The following is a 24,214-nucleotide window of genomic DNA, read 5'->3' as shown; positions in this document are numbered from 1 at the left end:
ACCTCCAGCATATGTTCGAGGAAGAGGGGAAACATTTCTGCAGCTTTGATGGTGTCAAATACCACCTGGTGAGAAGTTTAAAATTCGTCTCCTGTATCTTCGTGCACAGCGACATTTTGAGAGCCAAAGTGATAATGCGTTGTCTCTGTGCTAGGGAAAATGAGCAATTAAGGTCCTTTTCCCAGTTGGACAGACAGGTTAAGTGTGGGTAATCTGTTTGAGAGAGAATGTGGGCCAAAGGGCCTTCGCTCCTGCATAGAGTCTCAAACTCCGTCTGAGGGCGGGCGAACATTTGAGGATTGGGGATGGAATGGAGAAAATGATGTCGTTGCGCCGCTCTCCAAAAAGGCAGTTGAAAAAGCCCTGTCGGATCTGTTAGGGTTGAGAAAGAAGGCCATTTTCCATCAATGACGAATTTAGATGCATTGTCTAGGTTGGAATTTCTAAGTGGGTCCCCAGTTCAAAGGTTGGATGGCCACGTATAGGGAATAGGGAAGTCAAAGACGTGAGTGTGTTTTGGGTAACGATCAGGTGACTGACTTTCAACTAAGCCCCTATAGTGGGATGTGACATAAATTCTGTGGGTAAATACTTATAGCACCACATGGCGCTTCTTAGCGGAATTCGGGAGTGAGCTTAGAAAGTTTGTTTCGATTCCAGTCCAATACACGCCCCAGATGGGAGGCCAGGTAGTAGCGTCTCAAGTCAGGGAGAACCAACCCTCCCTGTTGTTTAGACAATGTCCGCTGTGACCGCTTAAGTCTGGGATTTTGTGGGCCCAGTTAAATTGAGTGAGCAAGGATTGAGCTTGCTTAAAAAACGGGACTGGAATCTGGACCGGGAGAGCTTGGAAAAGATAAGTAAATTTAGGGAGTATGTTCATTTTAATGAGATTGCATCTCCTGAACCAGGAATGGAGGCCAGAATGCCACCCGTGAAGCAAACTGCGGATCTTAGTGACAAGGGGTGGGGGGAAGTTCAACATAAACGTACGCACGATGTCCGGTGGAATGTAAGTACCTAAGTACTTAAGGGCTGTATGGGTCCATTTAAATCGAAAATTGGACTGCAAGTCTATTAACATTTGCGGGGGGACTGTAACCCCCATGGCCTTTGATTTCAAGAAGTATCCCGTATATCTGGAATTCCCGAAGGAGATTTGGCAAGGAAACTCTGGGATTCGTCAGCGAGAACAGCATGTCATCCGTGTAGGCAGATATCTTGCACTCAATAGTACCCATTTGGAGTCCCGTTATGTCTGAGTTTTGTCGAATTGTGGAGAGAAAGGGTTCCAATGACAGTGCGAATAATAGGGGCGACAGGGGGCAACCTTGTCTGGTCCCATTCCCGATGTCAAGGGGAGATGAGAGAACCCCATTCGCTTTGACTTGAGCTGAAGGGCGTGAGTATATCTTACTTATCCATGCCAGCATCCGTTCACTCAGACCTATATGGCGAAGGACCGAGAACATCATTGTCCATTTGACCCGATCAAAAGCCTTCTCGGCATCAGTACTCATGAAAAGACAAGGGGTCCCAGATGACTTTGCTTTATGGATCAGGGTAAGCACCTTAATGGTGTTGTTCCTATCTTCCCTGGTGGGAATAAAACCTAACTGGTCAATATGTATAAGGGACTGCAAGTGATGTGCCAATCACGTGGCGAGGATTTTAGAGAATAGTTTTAGGACCGAATTTAGGAGGGAAATGGGTCTGTAGCTCCCACATAGGCCCGGGTCTTTGCCCTCCTTAGGTATCAACGAGATGTGGGCTCTAAGGGTATCCTCAGGAAAATCCCCATTCGAGCTCAGAGTATTAAATAAATTCACCAAGCGCGGGCCGAGAATAGGGAGGAAGGTCTTAAAGTATTGTGCGGTATATCCGTCAGGGCCCGGAGCCTTACCCACCTTCGGAGGTCCCACGGCTGTCTGGACTTCTTCCAGTGTGATCGGGTCCTCCAAGTACTCCCGTGATTCCGATGAGAGGGTTGGTAGACCAGAACCGGTTACATATCTGTCTATATTGTCCTGTCCAGACCCTGAATCGGGCAGGTTGTAGAGATCAGAGTAACATTTTTCAAAGACTTCGGCTATTTGGGTTGGGGTAGAGGCCCTCTGGCCATTCTCATCTATCAACTGTGGTATGTAAGAGCCAGATTTCAACTCCTTTACCGACCTGGCTAAGATTTTTCCGCATTTGTCCCCTGACTCCTACGTCAGTTTACGACAAAACTGGAGTGCCGCTTTCGCTTTATAATGGAGTAGGTCAGCAATATGGGTACGGAGTGTCCCGAATTCAATCTCTAAGATCCGTGAGGGGGCATGTTTATGTTTTGCTTCCACAGAGGCAAGTTCACGAAACAGATTAGCAAGCTGTTCCTTCCATGTTTGTTTGATGCGCGCCCCGTGCCTGATAAGTACCCTGCGGAGTACTGACTTGAGAGCCTCCCAAATTATCCCCGGGTCACAGTCCTGCGTTTAGTTTTCTTGGAAATAAAGGTCCAATTCCCTGGTCACATCTGCTAAAACTTCCGGTATCTGGAGAAGGCTCTCATTAAGGTGCCAGAATAGAGACCTAGGTGATGGGTTCCTAGAGAGGGTGTAGGTAAGGGCTACAGGAGCGTGGTCGGACCAAGTTATATGGCCGATGGAGGAAGAGCTCACCAAGTGCAGTTGGTCATGTGGAATCAAGAAGAAGTCTATCCTCAAGTATGATTTGTGAGGGGAAGAGCAAAAAGAGTAGTCCCTTTCCCCAGAGTGTTGCAGACGCCAGACATCAACTAATTGGTCATTCAGTAAACACTTAGTAATCCGCTTTCTAGAGGAAATGAGGAGCGAGGAGAAAGAGGCAGAAGTGTCAACCGATGGCGAAAGGGGACATTAAAGTCCCCACCTAATATCAACTGGCCCTCCCGAAAGTCACATAATCTGTGCAGGGTAGTTTCGAGGAACGTGTCTTGGTGATCATTGGGAGCGTACACAGTGGCAAATGTAAAAAGGCGCTCTCCAATGTGGCCCCTAAGAAAAAGATATCGGCTCCCAGGGTCCACCAGAGAATCCTGGAGAACCCAGGGGAGCCTGCTAGAGATCAGAATGGAGACTCCCTTGGTCTTAGAGGAGGGGTTAGTAGAGTGGTAGACCTTAGGGAAGGATCTCAACCATAGAAAGGGGAGGCTAGTATTTTTAAAATGTGTTTCTTGTATAAAGGCCACATCAGTACAGGAAGTCTTCAGTTCTCACAGGAGGATCCACCGTTTTTCAGGGGAGTTCAGTTCCTTAACGTTTAGAGAGGTGACCTTGACTGAGTCTGCCTTCGCTCCTCGGGGAGGGGGAGGGGGACGTCAGAGAAAAGCAAAGAAAGTTGAACCAAGGTAGGTTTTGGGTAGGTAATGCATGGCGGGAACTAAGGGGGAGAAAGGAAGGGCAAATGGAAGGAAAGGTAAAGGGAAAAAGAGGCCGGGCACCTCAACCCCAGGAGGAGAGGGAAATTAAGGGTTGTCCGCACTCAACAGTACAGGAAGGGTATACTAAAACAGCACAATTATGCTATAGCGCTTACCAGATGTACACTGGGTTTAAAGCGCTGTCCTACTTGGGTTGGTGGGTAGACAGGTCAAGAGGGAGCCCCCGAATCCTAGTCCCCCCAGTCCCGGCAGTGGTAAATGTCACGTCTGATACTGGTATGCAAATAAAAGACAATCAGTAACATCATAGAACCAAAAAACAATAGTATAACCAAAACAGAGGTAGAGCATATAACTGTCAGCACTGAGGGGTCTCCTCGGCTCGCCCTAAACGTAGGCATGCACGAGGGAGCCCGTCACAACAGAAAAGGCATCACAGAATGGGATCCACCACCCCCCGACCCAATCCCCTAAAGTACATGCAGTCCCCGAACAAATCCATTGCTCCCTTTGGCAGATTATCCTCTTCTTACCCCCTTTCCCCCGTCCACGCCCTGGGGGAAAAGGGGCAGGGAAAGGGGGAGTAGAAAGGGGGAAAGGGGTAGGGAAAGGAGGGAAGGGAAGGGTGGGAAACAGGGGAGAGGGGAAAAACATGCGGAAATGTCAAGTCCTTTAGCGCACTCCCACCAGCAAACACCCAGACCCCATAAATTTCAACTCCTCCCCTCCATGGTCACCACATCATGATGAAAGAGGAGCAGCCCTGGTCGGTGCATGGAAAATCTGGCAGGCAAGGGGCTGGGGCCACCATCCCTCCATCCAACGGGAGACTTCACCCGAGCAGCAGTCCTGGGGCCCGCCAATTAGTGTCTCTCCTGCATCGCCATCGGGGGCTGTGTAGAGCATCCAGAGGGAGGCTGGGACTGCCCAAACAGTAAGGGGTAATAATAATAAGTATCACCCTGGAGGGAAGCAGTGTCTTGTACCAATAGGCTCAATAAATAAGTCATCCAGGGTCCCCAAAAGCTGCAGAAGGCAATGTCGGCAAAGAGTAGGTGGGAGCCAGAGGGGGGGACGAGGGGCGCAACCAGGGGGAGGGGACACATATGCGGGAATATCAAGCCCTTCCAGTACAGCGCACTAGGTATCACTCAGATCCCCCAAAGTGCAACTCCCCCATCTAAGGTCAAGACTCCAGAAGGGAAGATGAGCCGCCCTGGTCTGTACATGAAAGAACCTGCTGCCAAGGGGTTGGGGCTATCATCCCTTCCTCCAATGGGAGATGCCACCGGCATGACAGCCCCGTGTCCTGTCAAGTGGTGCCCCTCTGACAATGTCGTTGTGGTATATGTGGAGCATCCAGGGAGAGGCAGGGACCACCCAAACAGTGAGGGGTAAAGCCTCCAAGGGGGACCGGTGTCAGACAGGAGGCTAGCGGTGTCTTGTACAAGTTGGTTAATTAGACAAGTCATCCAGTGTGTTCCTGTGAGCAGCGGAAGGAAAGGTCGGTAAGGATTATGAATGGGTGGGGGCCAGGGAGTGCATAAAACTGCCACCAGATGACCGGGGCAAAGAGGGCAAGGGGATGAAAGTCAGATCTGGTAGGTGGGGGCGGGGGTGAGGAGTGTCCCTCATATTACTATCTGTATACATTAGCCTGTCTTTTGTACACATTAGCCGGTCCTCTGTATACACTAGTCTGTCTGTATACACTAGTGTATACAGATAGGCTAGATTATACAGAAGAACGTCCTGGGTATGCAGAGATGGAGGATAGGGTATACAGAGAGAGAGGCTAGAGTATGCATACTTGCTAGTGTATACAGACGGACTAGTGTATACAGAAGACCGGCTAGTTTATATAGGGAGGCTAATGTGTGCAAAAGATAGGCTAGTGTATACAAATAGGCTAGATTATAGAGAAGAACATCTTGGGTATGCAGACTTGCTAGTGTATACAGACGGACTAGTGTATACAGAGAGGCTTGTGTATACAGAGAGCTAATGTATAAAGAGCAGCTAGTGTATACAAAAGACATCCAAGGGTCTCCAGAGAGACTCGTGTATGCAGAAGACCGGCTAGTTTATACAGAGAGGCTAAAGTGTACAAAACACAGGCTAGTGTATATAGATAGGCTAGATTATACAGAAGAACGTCCTGGGTATGCAGAGATGGAGGCTAGGGTATACAGAGAAAGAGACTGTGTTACACAGAGAGGCTAGAGTATGCAGACTTGCTAGTGTATACAGACGGACTAGTGTATACAGAGAGGCTTGGGTATACAGAGAGCTAATGTATAAAGAGCAGCTAGTGTATACAAAAGACATCCAAGGGTCTACAGAGAGACTCGTGTATGCAGAAGACCGGCTAGTTTTTACAGAGAGGCTAAAGTGTACAAAACACAGGCTAGTGTATATAGATAGGCTAGATTATACAGAAGAACGTCCTGGGTATGCAGAGATGGAGGCTAGGGTATACAGAGAAAGAGACTGTGTTACACAGAGAGGCTAGAGTATGCAGACTTGCTAGTGTATACAGACGGACTAGTGTATACAGAGAGGCTTGGGTATACAGAGAGCTAATGTATAAAGAGCAGCTAGTGTATACAAAAGACATCCAAGGGTCTACAGAGAGACTCGTGTATGCAGAAGACCGGCTAGTTTATACAGAGAGGCTAAAGTGTACAAAACACAGGCTAGTGTATATAGATAGGCTAGATTATACAGAAGAACGTCCTGGGTATGCAGCGATGGAGGCTAGGGTATACAGAGAGAGAGACTGTGTTACACAGAGAGGCTAGAGTATGCAGACTTGCTAGTGTATACTGACGGACTAGTGTATACAGAAGACCAGCTAGTTTATACAGAGAGGCTAATGTGTACAAAAGACAGGCTAGTTTATACAGATAGGCTAGATTATACAGAAGAACATCCTGGGTATGCAGAGATGGAGGCTAGGGTATACAGAGAGAGAGAGAGAGAGAGAGGCTGGGTTACACAGAGAGGCAGGAGTATGCAGACTTGCTAGTGTATACAGATGGACTAGTGTATACAGTAGACCGGCTAGTTTATACAGAGAGGCTAATGTGTACAAAAGACAGGCTAGTTTATACAGATAGGCTAGATTATACAGAAGAAGGTCCTGGTTATGCAAGAGATGGAGGCTAGGGTATGCAGAGAGAGAAGCTTGGTTACACAGACTTGCTAGTGTATACAGACGGACTAGTGTATACAGAGGACCGGCTAGTTTATACAGAGAGGCTAATGTGTACAAAAGACAAGCTAGTTTATACAGATAGGCTAGATTATACAGAAGAACGTCCTGGGTATGCAGAGATGGAGGCTATGGTATACAGAGAGAGAGAGAGAGGCTGGGTTACACAGAGAGGCAGGAGTATGCAGACTTGCTAGTGTATACAGATGGACTAGTGTATACAGTAGACCGGCTAGTTTATACAGAGAGGCTAATGTGTACAAAAGACAGGCTATTTTATACAGATAGGCTAGATTATACAGAAGAAGGTCCTGGTTATGCAAGAGATGGAGGCTAGGGTATGCAGAGAGAGAAGCTTGGTTACACAGACTTGCTAGTGTATACAGACGGACTAGTGTATACAGAGGACCGGCTAGTTTATACAGAGAGGCTAATGTGTACAAAAGACAAGCTAGTTTATACAGATAGGCTAGATTATACAGAAGAACGTCCTGGGTATGCAGAGATGGAGGCTATGGTATACAGAGAGAGAGAGAGAAAGAGAGGCTGGGTTACACAGAGAGGCAGGATTATGCAGACTTGCTAGTGTATACAGATGGACTAGTGTATACAGTAGACCGGCTAGTTTACACAGAGAGGCTAATGTGTACAAAAGACAGGCTAGTGTATACAGATAGGCTAGATTATACAGAAGAAGGTCCTGGTTTATGCAAGAGATGGAGGCTAGGGTATGCAGAGAGAGAGGCTTGGTTACACAGACTTGCTAGTGTATACAGACGGACTAGTGTATACACAGGACCGGCTAGTTTATACAGAGAGGCTAATGTGTACAAAAGACAGGCTAGTGTATACAGATAGACTAGATTAAACAGAAGAACGTCCTGGGTATGCAGAGATGGAGGCTAGGGTATACAGAGAGAGAGGCAAGAGTATGCATACTTGCTAGTGTATACAGGCGGACTAGTGTATACAGAAGACCGGTTAGTTTATACAGAGAGGCAAATGTGTACAAAAAACAGGCTAGTGTATACAGATAGGCTAGATTATACAGAAGAAGGTCCTGGTTTATGCAAGAGATGAAGGCTAAGGTATACAGAGAGAGAAGTTGGGTTACAAAGAGAGGCTAGTGTATGCAGACTTGCTATATTGCAGAGCGTAATTTATCAGGAAAGAGATCCAAAGCGTAAGTTGCAGTAGTATCATAAAACTGAGAAATCGTTGTATTACTCTAAATTTAAAAGTTGTTCCGGTAGCACTGAAAAGACGATATTAGATGAGTGATCTACACATTTCGTTTACTATTGCAGAGAGATACCGGCTAAATGTTAATATGTTAATATGTGCTGCGTGTAAGGTAGAAATGAGATGGTTAAGTGTGAGCTGGTGTACCAGGATTTAGAGATAGTAATCTGTTTATTCTAATAATAAATATAGCAAAATAACTCTAAAATTAATATTGAGACAGTATATACAGGTCGGGTTTAAGTGGAAATACACTAAATAACAGCAACGACGTGTGTAGGTTTTTATCAATCAGGTTCATTACGTGTCTTTAATCATGTAGTGAATATACCCCAAATATAGCATAAGGATGAGAAAGGATAATAACGGGCAGAGGATGCCATGGCAAAAAGACAAACTGCATTAGAATTGTGAATATGAATTAGAGATGAAATGCCAATCCCCACGGCTACGTACAGCAAAGCAGCTAAATATTCTGCAATAGCAGAGATTAAGTATTGCAGTCGAAATGAGATCGGAAGCGTTAGTTGCAGTAGCTCCAAAATGACTGAGAAATCATTTCATTACTCTAAATGTAAAAGTTATCCAGGTAGCACTGAGTGGACTGATATTAGATGAGTGATCGTTGTAATACAAATTCAGTTTCCTATAGCAGAGAGATACCAGCTATATGTGAAACGAGCAATTAAACTGTTCACGGTAGCATTGCATTACTCTTAAAAACGTGCAGCGTGTAAAGAAGCAATAAGATAGTTTTGTATTACCCTAAAATTAGCAGTATACGTAATAAAAGTGAGTAGGTAACGTGTATTTAGACATAGCAAACTCTACAATCTAATTTAGCAAAATTAGAACGGATAATATTGAGACAGTATATAAAAGTCGAGTTTAAGTGGAAATACACAAAATATCTAGCTTACCTTTACATTGTTCAATAGAGCGTTGCAAAGTAATTCCAAGGCAGAATGTCGGAATAGCAATTAGATGAGATGATTGCTGTAATCATGAAATATCAGCAAGGACGTGACAAGGTTTCTATCGTTTTTCAGGATCCTTACGTGTCTTTAAGGATGAGTAAGTATAATAACTGGCAAAGTATGACATGGCAAAGAGACAAATTGCATTAGAGATGTGAGATAGACATGAAATGTCAATCCCCATTGGTTATTTACATGTAACCATTAATGCAGTTAACGCGGCTACATACAGCAAAGTGTGAGCTAAGCAGCTAAATATTACTTAACATATCAGAGATAAAGTATTGCAGTTGAAAAAAGATCGGAAGCGTTACTTGCAGTAGCTTCAAAATCACTGAGAAATCATTTCATTAATCTAAAAGTAAAAGTTATCCCGGTGGCACTGAGTTGACTGATATTAGATGAGTGATCGTTGTGGTACAAATTCAGTTTCCTATAGAGAGATACCAGCTAAATGTGAGAAGAGCAATTAAACTGTTCCCATCAGTAGCATTGCATTACTCTTAATATGTGCAGCGTTCAAAGCAGCAATAAGATGGTTTTGTATTATCCTAAAATTAGCAGTATACGTAATAAAGGAGAGTAGGTAACCTGGATTTAGACATAGCAAACTCTATAATCGAATTTAGCAAAATTAGAAAGGATAATATTGAGACAGTATATACAGGTCGAGTTTAAGTGGAAATACACAAAATATATAGCTTACCTTTACATTGTTCAATAGAGCGTTGCAAAGTAATTCCAAGGCAGAATGTCGGAATAGCAATTAGATGAGATGATTGCTGTAATCATGAAATATCAGCAAGGACGTGACTAGGTTTCTATCGTTTTCAGGATCCTTACGTGTCTTTAAGGATGAGAACGTATAATAACTGGCAAAGTATGACATGGCAAAAGAGACAAACTGCATTAGAAATGTGAATGTGAATTAGAGATGAAATGTCAATACCCATTGGTTATTTACATGTAACCATTAATACAGTTAACGTGGCTACATACAGCAAAGTGTGAGCTAAGCAGCTAAATATTACTTAATATTGCAGAGATTATGTATTGCAGTTGAAAAGAGATCGGAAGCGTTACTTGCAGTAGCTTGAAAATGATTGGGAAATGATCATATTGTCGGAATAGCAATTAGATGAGATGATTGCTGTAATCATGAAATATCAGCAACGACTAGGTTTCTATCGGGTGAGAAGGTATAATAAATGGCAAAGTATGACATGGCAAAGAGGCAAATTGCATTAGAGATGTGAGATAGACATGAAATGTCAATCCCCATTGGTTATTTACATGTAACCATTAATGCAGTTAACGCGGCTACATACAGCAAAGTGTGAGCTAAGCAGCTAAATATTACTTAACATATCAGAGATAAAGTATTGCAGTTGAAAAAAGATCGGAAGCGTTACTTGCAGTAGCTTCAAAATCACTGAGAAATCATTTCATTAATCTAAAAGTAAAAGTTATCCCGGTGGCACTGAGTTGACTGATATTAGATGAGTGATCGTTGTGGTACAAATTCAGTTTCCTATAGAGAGATACCAGCTAAATGTGAGAAGAGCAATTAAACTGTTCCCATCAGTAGCATTGCATTACTCTTAATATGTGCAGCGTTCAAAGCAGCAATAAGATGGTTTTGTATTATCCTAAAATTAGCAGTATACGTAATAAAGGAGAGTAGGTAACCTGGATTTAGACATAGCAAACTCTATAATCGAATTTAGCAAAATTAGAAAGGATAATATTGAGACAGTATATACAGGTCGAGTTTAAGTGGAAATACACAAAATATATAGCTTACCTTTACATTGTTCAATAGAGCGTTGCAAAGTAATTCCAAGGCAGAATGTCGGAATAGCAATTAGATGAGATGATTGCTGTAATCATGAAATATCAGCAAGGACGTGACTAGGTTTCTATCGTTTTCAGGATCCTTACGTGTCTTTAAGGATGAGAACGTATAATAACTGGCAAAGTATGACATGGCAAAAGAGACAAACTGCATTAGAAATGTGAATGTGAATTAGAGATGAAATGTCAATACCCATTGGTTATTTACATGTAACCATTAATACAGTTAACGTGGCTACATACAGCAAAGTGTGAGCTAAGCAGCTAAATATTACTTAATATTGCAGAGATTATGTATTGCAGTTGAAAAGAGATCGGAAGCGTTACTTGCAGTAGCTTGAAAATGATTGGGAAATGATCATATTGTCGGAATAGCAATTAGATGAGATGATTGCTGTAATCATGAAATATCAGCAACGACTAGGTTTCTATCGGGTGAGAAGGTATAATAAATGGCAAAGTATGACATGGCAAAGAGGCAAATTGCATTAGAGATGTGAGATGGACATGAAATGTCAATCCCCATTGGTTACTTACATGTAAACGCGGCTACATACAGCAAAGTGTGAGCTAAGCAGCTAAAGGCTATTTAAGAGTAAATTGACGTAGCTTGAAAATTCCAACGTTTAAATCGTTCCATTAATTTTGTTACGCACGAAGACGGCTTACACTGACTGTTTTCCGTTTCCACTGCTTATCGGCATAATGTATCAGTAACCATGAACATTAATAGTGATAGACAGCTTACATTAGGATGTATGCATGAGGTGAATTTAAAATAGTTGCATTATGTGTTATTAATGTAATCAAACTGTATTGCTATGCTTTGCTACTGCAACCACTTCTCAATCAAGTAAACCACCCCACTGCTTTTCTCACATTTTGCTGCTGTTAAAAAATGTGTTGCAAGTGTTAGGTGTTACAAATGGTTATCAGTGTGACAGTTAATGTGGAGAAGAAGTAATACACAAAATAGAGTCAGAAAGAGAATCCTATTGCATAGAGGTCGAGAGAGATGGTTGCATTGCTCTTATGTGCAGTGTGTAAAAGGATTTAAAAAGATGGTTTTGTGTGACTTTTGCTTTAACGTAAAATTAGCTGTAGACATTATAACTATGGTTAGGTTTACAATGATTTAGAGTTAATAATCTCTATAATATAATAATAATAAGTATAGCAAAACAAATTAGGAAAATATTGAGGCATATAGGTCGAGATAAAGTGAATACACAAAAGGGTAATATCCTCATTAAGGCAGAATGTCGGAATAGCAATGAGATTCGATGGTTGCAACATAAAACAAAATATAAGAACGGCTAAAATACAGAACAACAGTACATAATTTAACTCCTATGACCACATCCCCCTGAAAGCGCCCGATCTCATCTGATCTCAGAGGCTAAGCAGGGTCCGACCTGGATAGTACCTAATTAAAGGTGCCGTAGGAATCTTTTTATATTGTTGGCTTTGACCTGTTTTTCTTTCGCTTGTTTCCCAAGGTGACCATTTTAGCATCAGTCAAGAGTTTTGAGTATGTCCCAAAGCGTTCGCCTGAGGTCACATCACCCTGAAAGCGCCCGATCTCAGAGGCTAAGCAGGGTCTGGGTCAGATGGGAGACCGCCAGGGTCTATGTTGTTGGCGTTGACCTGATTTTTTTCACTTGTTTCCCAAGATAACCATCTTGCTATTTGTCAAGAGGGTTGAGAGTGTCTAAATAGAACACCTATGGCCACATCACCCTGAAAGCGCACAATCTCATCTGATCTCGGAGGCCTAGCAGTGTACGGCCTGGTTAATACCTGTATGGGAGACCATCTGTGAATACCAGGCGCCGTAGGCTTCTTTTTATGTTGTTGGCGTTTACCTGTTTATTTTCGCTTGTTTACCAAGGTGACCATCTTGGCGTTTGTCAAGAGGGTTGAGCGTGCATTTGATCTCAGAGGCTAAGCAGGGTTGGGACATGGTTAGTACCTGGATGGGAGACCGCCTGGGATTTCTCGATGCCATAGGCTTTAGTTTTAAGTTGTTGGCATTGACTTATTTTTTTTTATTTTTATTATTCTTTTATTAAGTAGAACAACATAAATATAACAGTCAACCATACAGCATGACCCAGGGTCACCATTACATGGTAACAAAAAATAGGCAGCCAAATAACTCTGGGTTCTCAGAGGGGAGTCCTACAGTTTCATGCAGAAAAGAGAGAAACCCCACCTCCGACATGTAGTACAGTATAACTAGTGCAGCTCCGTTCGGACAAATGTAATCATGGAGAACAACTGGGACCACAGCGAGCCAGCTTATCATGACCTACGTGAACCAGAGTAAAATATGAGCCGGGCATGTCCAGAACCCTGGGGTTCTTCTGGGTCCCGAAGGCTAGTAAGGAGACAAGGCATAGTCAAAAGGGAGGACGGGGGAAGAAGAGAGTGCAAAGACGGAGAGAAAGGAGGTGGGGGGAATGCGGCAGGGAAAAAAAGAAAAATAAAGACAAAAAGGGAGGGAGGGAATGCCACCCAGGGCAGACATGGCCTACGTAGGTAAACGTTAGATGTTCAGTCGTTTTCTGGGACAGAGGCACTGCTCACCTCCCGAATGTATTCTCGAGTACCAGTAAAATACCTCCAGGGCCTCCATGTAACACTAACAGCCTCTTCAGTGTTGTGAAGGGTGGCGGTCAATTCTTCCATCTGGAGAATATGATTGACTTTGGAATACCACAGCACCTTGGATGGGGGCTGAGGCTGCCTCCACAGTGCGGGAATGCAGGCCCGGGCGGCATTCAGGAGTTGCATTGTGAGGGTTTTTTTGTATTTTCGAACAGGCTGTTCGGTCAAGTGTAGAAGGCACGCTGCTGGGAACCCAAAAGTTCCTCAAGGCCGGGCATGCCCAGAAAAGGTGTCCCATGGTCCCTGTATCTGAACTTCACCTCCAACAAACATCCGGGATCGATCTATCCATTTTATTCAGAAGGTATGGGACTCTATACCAGCGTGAGACTATCTTGTATCCTGATTCTTGATATTGGTTTGCGATGGAAGCTTTATGTACTAAGGTCAGGATCTTCCCTATCTGTTGTGGGGTAAATGTGATGCCTAAGTCCCTCTCCCATTTGTGGATAAATGGTGGGGGTCGACTCCTCCTCCTGACTACTCAATAGGTTGTACAGGAGGGAGAGGGTGTGTCGCACAGGTTCCCTTTTGTGACAGATGGATTCATAGGGTGTCAGGTCTCTAGGAGTGTAGGGGGCCCTTTGTATGGCCAGAAGAAAGTGACGAAGTTGATAAGTACTAAACAAGTCAAGCGGAGGGTCAGAAAGCTCGGCGACAGTTTGCGTGGTCGGGAGCCCTCCCGAGGGCCAAACCTCTCCCAGACGCTGTTTCCCCACCACTGTCAACTGTCGCAGTTTCTTGTTGGTAAATCCCGGTGGGAAGTCTGGATTACCTATAACCGGAGTCATTGGTGATGGCAGGGGAGCAATGTGTGTGCAGCGGAACAACCTCCGCACAACAGCCAACGTAGCTCCCACTACGGGGTGACCTCTGAGGTCTTTTGGTAGGGAGGACAGGAGCCACGGGGAGGTCAATAGGGGAATGGATCCATCCTCAATCTCCATCTCCACCCACTGCTTGTGTGGGCCATTACAATGCCAATCAACGACTCTCGCTAGCAGAGTCACTCTGTAGTATTGTCTGAGATCTGGGAGACCCAGACCCCCCTTGTCCTTTGGTCTGGCAAGCTATTGCAAACGGGCTCTGGGCGGTTTGCACGCCCAAATAAAGTCCCGGAGCAGCACCTGCAGTTGTCTGAAAAAAGTTGGGGGTAACCGGATCGGTAATGTCTGGAACATGTATAAGATCCGCGGGAGGGCTGTCATTTTGAATGCATTACATCGCCCGAACCAGGTCAGTGTTAAAGCATGCCAGTTTCCCAAATCAGATTTCAGTCTATCCAGGAGAGGGACAAAATTAAGCGGGTACAATTGCGCTAAATCCGCTGCGATGTCAACGCCCAGGTAACATATAGATTTTTCAGCCCAGTAGAATGGAAAAGCGGAGCGGAGCCTCTTGGCCTCACCATCCGGGACCGATATATATTCAATACAGCCGACTTGGCGCAATTGATTTTATAGTTTGATAGGCTGCCGTATCGCTGTAGAGACGCAAGTATATTGGGAAGCAAAATGTGTGGATTGGAGACGGAAAAAAATTAGATCGTCAGTGTACGCCGCAATTTTGTGGTGTGCCGAGGGTTTGGATATGCCAGTAACATTCGGGTCATTCCGAACGTGACACATAAGTGGTTCCAGTGTCAGAATAAAAATTAGGGGAGACAGAGGGCACCCCTGCCTCGTCCCATTAGTGATGGTGAAAGAGTCCGAGCACCACTCGTTCACCCGTACCGCTGCCGACGGCGTGGAGTAAAGCGACATTACCCAGCTCATCATGTTGGAGCCAAGACCTATATGTTCCAGGGTGGCCTACATAAAGTGCCAGGCCACCCTGTCAAAGGCCTTATCCGCGTCCGTTGACAACATAAGCAAGGGCCTTCCCTGTACATGCGCCGCATGGATTAAATTGAGGACTCGGGCCGTATTGTCTCTAGCTTCCGACTTGTTTTTATTGTTTTTGCTTGTTTCCCAAGGTGACCATCTTGGCGTTTGTCAAGAGGGTTGAAAGTGCCTGAAGAGATAGCCTACGGGCACATCACCCTGAAAGCACCCGATCTCGTTGGATCTTGGAGGCTAAGAAGAGTCGGGCCTTGTTAGTGCCTGGATGGGAGACCGCCTGGGAATACCAGGTGTCGTAGACTTCTTTTTATGTTGTTGGCGTTGACCTGTTTTTTTTTCGCTTGTTTCCCAAAGTGACCATCTTGGTGTTTGTCAAGAGGGTTTAGAGTGCCTGAAGAGATTGCCTATGGCCACATCACTCTGAAAGCACCCAATCTCATCTGATCTTGGAGGCTAAGAAGAGTCGGGCCTGGTTAGTACCTGGATGGGAGACCACCTGGGAATACCAGTTATTGTAGGCTTCTTTTTATGTTGTTGGCGTTGATTCGTTTTTTTTTTTTTTGCTTGTTTCCCAAGGTGACCATCTTGGCATTTGTCAAGAGGGTTGAGAGTGCCCAAAGAGATCGCTTATAGCAGCATCACCCTGAAAGAGCCCTATCTCTTCTCTTCTCTGAGGCTAAGAAGGGTTGGGCCTAGTTAGTACCTGGATGGGAGATGGCGTTGGAATACTAGGTGCCGTATTCTTCTTTTTATGTTGTTGACCTTGACCTGTTTTTTTTCACTTGTATCTCAAGGTGACTATCTTGGCATTTGTCAAGAGGGTTGAGAGTGCCCGAAGAGATCACCTATGGCCCCATCACCCTGAAAGCGCCCAATCTCGTCTGATCTCGGATGCTAAACAGTGTCAGGCCTGGTTAGTACCTGGATGGGAGACCGCCTGGGAATACCAGGTGCCATAGGCTTCTTTTTTTATTTTATTTTTATTTAGTAGTATGCGACATACAATGCAAAGGCAACTTCACAGAATGTGTGATACAAATAGTTACAAACAAACGATCATATTGCATGGATATCAGAGCCAATGGTAAGAAGTCAGAGGAGAATAGCACGTGTACAGCTTTGCGGTCATATCAAGATGAGATTAAAGCTCCATCTCGTTGGGATCCTCTACTACTTAAAATATTATTGATACTAGCCCTGCTACCCTCGAAGAGTTTAGATATCCATAGATAGGGGAAGAGTATTGTGTAGTAGTCAAATGGGGTCGGAACCTACCATTTTCTTTTCCCTTTTTTGAGTTAAGAAGGGAAATAGTAGAACTGAAAAGAGGGAGAAGGGGAAAGAGAAGATTGGGGAAGGAAATGGCAGAAAAGGAAAAGAAGGGGTAAGGGGGTGTCGTGGGTAGAGTGGATAGGATGGGGTCCCCTCCCAGGGAGCAAGAGACGCCCTCGGCTCACCAGATCATCAGCTGTCCAACGTTTGGAACAGCGATCTCCAATGATCACCATGAGCTTACTATGTCTCGCGGAGGTATTCTTCCGAAAAGCAAAACTGGGTCCAGTAGAACCATCTGTTCCCATGCTCCTCCGTTTTATCCCTCATTGTGGCAGTCAGGTCTTCCATTCGTTCAATATCATTTACCCTTGCGAACCACTGGGTCACCATTGGAGCAGATTGCTCTTTCCACTGACTTGGGATGCAGGCCCTAGCTGCATTGAGGAGATGTTTAAGTAAGGACTTATGATAACGCTTTCTCGACATAGGAGTTAGAGTGAGAAGAACTGCTGCCAGAATGTTTGTAATTTAGGGCATTCCCAAAAAATGTGGAGAATGGTGCCAGCCTGTTGCTCACAGTGACAGCAGCGGTCAGATTGACCTGGGAATATTTTGGCCAACACCACCGGTGTACGATACCAGCGTGTGATCAGCTTATATGAGATCTCCTGGTATTTACTGCAGAGTGACGACTTATGGGCGAAAAAGAGTATTCTGTCCTTCTGTGGTTTGGAGAATGTAGTTTGTAAGTCCCTTTTCCATTTAGCTAGGAAGGGTGGATCCGTGGAGGATTGTGCGTCTGTCAGGATTTGGTAGGACCTAGAGAGGGAACCACGAATTGGGCCATCATCCAGGCAAAGTTCCTCGAAGGGGTGGAATTGTCTAGAGAAGAACGAATGGTTAGGTAGTGATCCGAGGAAATGGATTAGCCGTCTAGCTCTCCAGCTATCCAATGCAACAGGTACTTGCTCTAGCAGTATGATCCCCATGGGAATCAAGCCCGTGGGTCCAAGAAATAGGGCTGCTCTCAGAAGCCCTTTTGGGGCTTGCCTGGTAAAGGCCTGGTCAGACAGGCCCGGAGGGAATCCAGGATGTCCAATAATTGGGGTCATAGGAGAAGGGAAGTTAGTCAGGTGGGAAAGGTGAAAAAAACTATCCATCTCGGCGAGCGAGGGGCCAATTAACGGGTGAGTAGTCACACAGGGCTCCAATGACCTCCCCGCCCAAGGCAGACCAGCCAGTGGAACCCACGCCATCTCCTGCTCTAGCTTGACCCATAGCTTCAGTTCCCCATGCCGGTGTCTTATCACATATGGTCCCCCATCGGATAGTATCCGCTGTGTACTGCGCATGCGCAGAACACAGCAACACAGATTCCGAAAATTGCCGAGCATGAACGGCGCCTGCGCACTGAGTCCAGGTTCTATCCCCACTATCCAAGTGGACATAGAGTAAGAATATAAAAGAGCCGAGCGCAGCGAGGCTGAGCCCGAAGCGTGGCGAGCAAAGCTCGCCTGCGAGGGGCCCTCTAATATTCACAACCCTATGTCCGTTTGGATGGTGGGGCTACCACCTCCACTCACCGCGCAGGTGCCGTTCAGCTTCAGAGATTTTCCGAAGCTTCGTCTGCTCCGTACTGCGCATGCGCAGTACGGCGCAGACACTATATCATGGCCGGACAGTATATGGCAGAACACCGGCACCAGTCAACCACCGGTTTCATGTGCGTCGCTGTGTAATATAGAGCAGGGTCCGGGAAGCCAATACCTCCCCGCAATTTCGGTCACAAAAGCATTGCCCTACCAATACGCATATGTTTTCTTCTTGGCTTATTTTTATGTTGTTGGCTTTGACCTGTTTTTTTTAGCTTGTTTCCCAAGGTGACCATCTTGGCCTTTGTCAAGAGGCTTCAGAGTGCCCAAAGAGAGTGCCTAAGGCCAAATCACCCTGAAAGAGCCCAATCTCATCTGATCTCAGAGGCTAAGCAGCGATGGGCCTGGTTAGTACCTGGATGGGAGACAGCTTGGGAATGCCAGGTGCCGTAGGCTTCTCATTGTGTTGTCGGCGTTGACCTGTTTTTTTCCCCTTGTTTCCCAAGGTGAGCATCTTGGCATGTGTCAAGAGGGTTGAGAGTGCACAAAGAAATTGCCTAGGAGCACAACACCCTGAAAGCGCCCAATCTCGTTTGGTCTCAGAGGCTAAGCAGGGTTGGGCCTGGTTTGTACCTGGATGGGAGACCGCCTGGGTTTTCCAGATGCCACAGGCTTATTTTTATGTTGTTGGTGTTGACCTGTTTTTTTCGCTTGTTTCCCAAAGTGATCATCTTGGCATTTGTCAAGAGGGTTGAGAGTGCCTAAAGAGATCGCTTACAGCCGCATCACCCTGAAAGCACCCTATCTCTTCTGATCTCAGAGGCTAAGAAGGGTTGGGCCTAGTTAGTACTTGAATGGGAGACGGCCTTGGAATACCAGGTGCCGTATTCTTCTTTTTATGTTGTTGGCGTTGACCTGTTTTTTTTCGCTTGTTTCCCAGGGTGACTATCTTGGCATTTTTCAAGAGGGGTGAGAGTGCCCAAAGAGATTGCCTATGGGCACATCACCCTGAAAGCGCCCAATCTCCGCTGATCTCAGAGGCTAGAAAGGGTCGTGACTTGTTAATACCTGGATGGGAGACCGCCTGGAAATACTCGGTGCGGTAGGCTTCTTTCTATGTTGTTGGCCTTGACTTGTTTTTTTTGTTTGTTTCCCAAGGTGACCATCTTGGCGTTTGTCAAGAGGGTTGAGCATGCCTGAAAAAATCTACTATGGCTGCATCAGCCTGAAAGAGCCAAATCTCATTTGATCTCAGAGGCTAAGCAGGGTTGGGACCTGGTTAGTACCTGGATGGGAGACCGCCTGGGATTTCTCGATGCCATAGGCTTTTTTTTTAACTTGTTGGCATTGACTTATTTTTTGTTTTATTCTTTTATTAAGTATAAGTAGAACAACATAAATATAACAGTCAACTATACAGCATGACCCAGGGTCACAATTACATGGTAACAAAAAATAGGCAGCCAAATAACTCTGGGTTCTCAGAGGGGAGTCCTAGAGTTTCATGCAGAAAAGAGAGAAACCCCACCTCCGACATGTAGTACAGTATAACTAATGCAGCTCCGTTCGGACAAATGTAATCATGGAGAACAACTGGGACCACAGCGAGCCAGCTTATCATGACCTATGTGAACCAGAGTAAAATATGAGCCGGTCGTGTCCAGAACCCTGGGGTTCTTCTGGGTCCCAAAGGCTAGTAAGGAGACAAGGCATAGTCAAAGGGAGGACGGGGGAAGAAGAGAGTGCAAAGACGGAGAGAGAGGAGGGGGGGGGGATGGCGGCGGGGAAAAAAAAGAAAAATAAAGACAAAAAGGGAGGGGGGGGGGGGGGAATGCCACCCAGGGCAGACATGGCCTACGTAGGTAAACGTTATATGTTCAGTCTTTTTCTGGGACAGGGGCGCTGCTCACCTCCCGAATGTAGTCTCAATTACCAGTAAAATACCTCCAGGGCCTCCATGTAACACTAAATGCCTCTTCAGTGTTGTGAAGGGTGGCGGTCAATTCTTCCATCCGGAGAATATGATTGACTTTGGAATACCACAGCACCTTGGATGGGGGCTGAGGCTGCCTCCACAGTGTGGGAATGCAGGCCCGGGCGGCGTTCAGGAGTTGCATCGTGAGGGTTTTTTTGTATTTTCGAACAGGCTGTTTGGTCAAGTGTAGAAGGCACGCTGCTGGGTTGTCTGCGATATCTACATTTCTGAGAATTTTTTTATCGTCCCGGTCACCTCCACCCAAAAGTTCCTCAAGGCCGGGCATGCCCAGAAAATGTGTCCCATGGTCCCCGTATCTGAATTGCACCTCCAACAAACATCCGGGATCGATCTATTCATTTTATTCAGAAGGTATGGGACTCTATACCAGCGTGAGACTATCTTGTATCCTTATTCTTGATATTGGTTTGCGATGGAAGCTTTATGTACTAAGGTCAGGATCTTCCCTATCTGTTGTGGGGTAAATGTGATGCCAAAGTCCCTCTCCCATTTGTGGATAAATGGTGGGGTCGACTCCTCCTCCTGACTACTTAATTGGTTGTACAGGAGGGAGAGGGTGTGTCGCACAGGTTCCATTTTGTGACAGATGGATTCATAGGGCGTCAGGTCTCTAGGAGTGTAGGGGGCCCTTTGTATGGCCAGAAGAAAGTGACGAAGTTGATAAGCATTAAACAGGTCAAGCAGAGGGTCAGAAAGCTCGGCGACAGTTTGCGTGGTCGGGAGCCCTCCCGAGGGCCACACTTCTCCCAGACCCTGTTTCCCCACCACTGTCAACTGTCGCAGTTTCTTGTTGGTAAATCCCGGTGGGAAGTCTGGATTACCTATAATCAGAGTCATTGGTGATGGCAGGGGAGCAATGTGTGTGCAGCGGAACAACCTCCGCACAACAGCCAACGTAGCTCCCACTACGGGGTGATCTCTGAGGTCTTTTGGTAGGGAGGACAGGAGCCACGGGGAGGTCAATAGGGGAATGGATCCATCCTCAATCTCCATCTCCACCCACTGCTTGTGTGGGCCATTACAATGCCAATCAACGACTCTCGCTAGCAGAGTCGCTCTGTTGTATTGTCTCAGATCTGGGAGACCCAGACCCCCCTTGTCCTTTGGTCTGGCAAGCAATTGCAAACGGGCTCTGGGCGGTTTGCGCGCCCAAATAAAGTCCCGGAGCAGCACCTGCAGTTGTCTGAAAAAAATTGGGGGTAGCCGGATCGGTAATGTCTGGAACAAGTATAAGATCCGCTGGAGGGCCGTCATTTTGAATGCATTACAGCGCCCGAACCAGATCAGTGTTAAAGCGTGCCAGTTTCCCAAATCAGATTTCAGTCTATTCAGGAGAGGGACAAAATTAAGCGGGTACAATTGCGCCAAATCCGCTGCGATGTCAACGCCCAGGTAACGTATAGATTTTTCAGCTCAGTAGAATGGAAAAGCGGAGCGTAGCCTCTTGGCCTCACCATCCGGGACCGATATATTCAATACAGCCGACTTGGCGCAATTGATTTTATATTTTGATAGGCTGCCGTATCGCCGGAGAGCCGCGAGTATATTGGGAAGCGAAATGTGTGGATTGGAGACGAAAAAAATTAGATTGTCAGCGTACGCCGCAATTTTGTGGTGTGCCGAGGGTTTGGATATGCCAGTAATATTCGGGTCATTCCGAACGTGACACATAAGTGGTTCCAGTGTCAGAATAAAAATTAGGGGAGACAGAGGGCACCCCTGCCTCGTCCCATTAGTGATGGGGAAAGAGTCCGAGCACTCTGAAAGCACCCAATCTCATCTGATCTTGGAGGCTAAGAAGAGTCAGGCCTGGTTAGTACCTGGATGGGAGACCACCTGGGAATACCAGTTATTGTAGGCTTCTTTTTATGTTGTTGGCGTTGATTCGTTTTGTTTTTTTTCCGCTTGTTTCCCAAGGTGACCATCTTGGCATTTGTCAAGAGGGTTGAGAGTGCCCAAAGAGTTCGCTTACAGCAGCATCACCCTGAAAGAGCCCTATCTCTTCTCATCTCTGAGGCTAAGAAGGGTTGGGCCTAGTTAGTCCCTGGATGGGAGATGGCTTTGGAATACCAGGTGCCGTAGTCTTCTTTTTATGTTGTTGACATTGACCTGTTTTTTTTTCGCTTGTTTCCCAAGGTGACTATCTTGGCATTTGTCAAGAGGGTTGAGAGTGCCCAAAGAGATTGCCTATGGGCACATCACCCTGAAAGCGCCCAATCTCCGCTGATCTCAGAGGCTAGAAAGGGTCGTGCCTTGTTAATACCTGGATGGGAGACCGCCTGGAAATACTCGGTGCGGTAGGCTTCTTTCTATGTTGTTGGCCTTGACTTGTTTTTTTTGTTTGTTTCCCAAGGTGACCATCTTGGCGTTTGTCAAGAGGGTTGAGCATGCCTGAAAAAATCTACTATGGCTGCATCAGCCTGAAAGAGCCAAATCTCATTTGATCTCAGAGGCTAAGCAGGGTTGGGACCTGGTTAGTACCTGGATGGGAGACCGCCTGGGATTTCTCGATGCCATAGGCTTTTTTTTTAACTTGTTGGCATTGACTTATTTTTTGTTTTATTCTTTTATTAAGTATAAGTAGAACAACATAAATATAACAGTCAACTATACAGCATGACCCAGGGTCACAATTACATGGTAACAAAAAATAGGCAGCCAAATAACTCTGGGTTCTCAGAGGGGAGTCCTAGAGTTTCATGCAGAAAAGAGAGAAACCCATAAGCCTGAAAGCGCCCGATCTCCTCTGATCTCAGAGGCTAAACAGGGTCGGGCCTTGCTAGTACCTGGATTGGAGACCACCTGGGAATACTAGGTGCTGAAGGCTTCTTTTTATGTTGTTGGCGTTGACTTGTTTTTTGTTTTTTTTGTTTTCCAAGGTGACCATCTTGGTGTTTGTCAAGAGGGTTGAGAGCGCCTGAAGAGCTCGCCTATGGCCACATAACCCTGAAAGCACCAGATCTCGTCTGATCTCAGAGACTAAACAGGGTCGGGCCTTGTTAATACCTGGATGGGAGACCACCTGGGAATACTAGGTGCTGTAGACTTCTTCTCATGTTGTTGGCGTTGACTTTTTTTTGTTTGTTTCCCAAGGTGACCATATTGGCGTTAGTCAAGGTTGAGAGTGCCTGAAGAAATCTCCTACGGCCACACCACCCTGAAAGAGCCCAATCTCATCTGATCTCAGAGGCTAAGCAGGGTTGGGACCAGTTTAGTACCTGGATGGGAGACCGCCTGGGATTTCCAGATGCCGTAGGCTTCTTTTTATGTTGTTGCCGTTGACCTATTTTTTTCCGCTTGTTTCCAAGGTGACCATCTTGGTGTTTGTCAAGAGAGTTGAGAGTGCCTGAAGATATTGGCTACGGCCACATCCCCCTGAATCTGTTCCATCTCGTCTGATCTTGGAGGTTAAGCAGGGTCGGGCCTGGTTAATGCCTGGATGGGAGACCGCCTGGGAATACCAGGTGTCGTAGGCTTCTTTTTTTTTTCAAATATAATTTTTTCTCCAAATAGGGGAAGACGGTCCCCCGAGTACATAATGCAACAGAGAAATACAGAGCAAAAAGCAGCTGAACAATACTTGATACAGGTATATTCGCAACTGTGAGTCTGCCTTCCATCAATCACAATGATTCGAGGCACGGATAAAGTACTGTACCAAGATCCAGGGTCACACAAACCCCAGGTCCCTCCGGCATATTCCATCCAGAGGGGGGTGTGGGGCCGTCATTCCCAATTTTCCACTCTTTCCAAAAGAGAGAGGGGGTGGAGGGGGTGAGACATAGGGGAGGAAGGCAGAAAAGAGAAGGGCTGAAAGATCAGAAAAGGAGAAGAGGGGACGAGACACGATGGCAGCCACTGTCCAAGGGGCCAGTCAAGGAAAGCTCAGAGCACTAAGGCGATAGCAGGCGACATCCTTCCAGCGAGAATATAAAGGTATTCCAGATGTCCCAGGTTTGTTTAAAAAATTCTTGTTTACCTTGTGATGTGAGGATCAAGTCCTCCATTTTTTTTAATGTCCCCTATTTTCCTAAGCCAGTGAGAGGGGTGCAGGATTTCGCCGCATTTATCACATGCCGTAAAATTGATTTTTTTGTACTTCTTAATGGGAATCTGTGAATGGTGCAAGAGAAAGAATGCAGCCTCTTCC

The 24,214-nt window shown here is 45.8% G+C and overlaps 7 pseudogenes; all 7 read left to right on the top strand.

Moving 5' to 3' along the window:
- Window positions 1–15,384: 15,384 nt before the first annotated feature.
- On the top strand, window positions 15,385–15,503 carry LOC143931864 (5S ribosomal RNA; annotated as a pseudogene).
- A 100-nt stretch (window positions 15,504–15,603) lies between these two features.
- LOC143931391 (5S ribosomal RNA) lies at window positions 15,604–15,722 on the top strand (annotated as a pseudogene).
- A 322-nt stretch (window positions 15,723–16,044) lies between these two features.
- On the top strand, window positions 16,045–16,163 carry LOC143932549 (5S ribosomal RNA; annotated as a pseudogene).
- A 2,242-nt stretch (window positions 16,164–18,405) lies between these two features.
- LOC143931923 (5S ribosomal RNA) lies at window positions 18,406–18,524 on the top strand (annotated as a pseudogene).
- A 4,468-nt stretch (window positions 18,525–22,992) lies between these two features.
- On the top strand, window positions 22,993–23,111 carry LOC143931426 (5S ribosomal RNA; annotated as a pseudogene).
- Window positions 23,112–23,203: 92 nt separating this feature from the next.
- LOC143931548 (5S ribosomal RNA) lies at window positions 23,204–23,323 on the top strand (annotated as a pseudogene).
- A 98-nt stretch (window positions 23,324–23,421) lies between these two features.
- Window positions 23,422–23,540, top strand: LOC143931971 (5S ribosomal RNA; annotated as a pseudogene).
- Window positions 23,541–24,214: the final 674 nt, after the last annotated feature.

The sequence above is a fragment of the Lithobates pipiens genome, unplaced genomic scaffold (genome assembly GCF_037356315.1).
Source record: "Lithobates pipiens isolate NorthernLeopardFrog02 unplaced genomic scaffold, aLitPip1_a1.2 Scaffold_25, whole genome shotgun sequence".
NCBI classification, from domain to species: Eukaryota; Metazoa; Chordata; class Amphibia; order Anura; family Ranidae; genus Lithobates; species Lithobates pipiens.
Note: the sequence above shows the minus strand (reverse complement) of the source record. Positions and strands in the feature narration are given on the sequence as shown.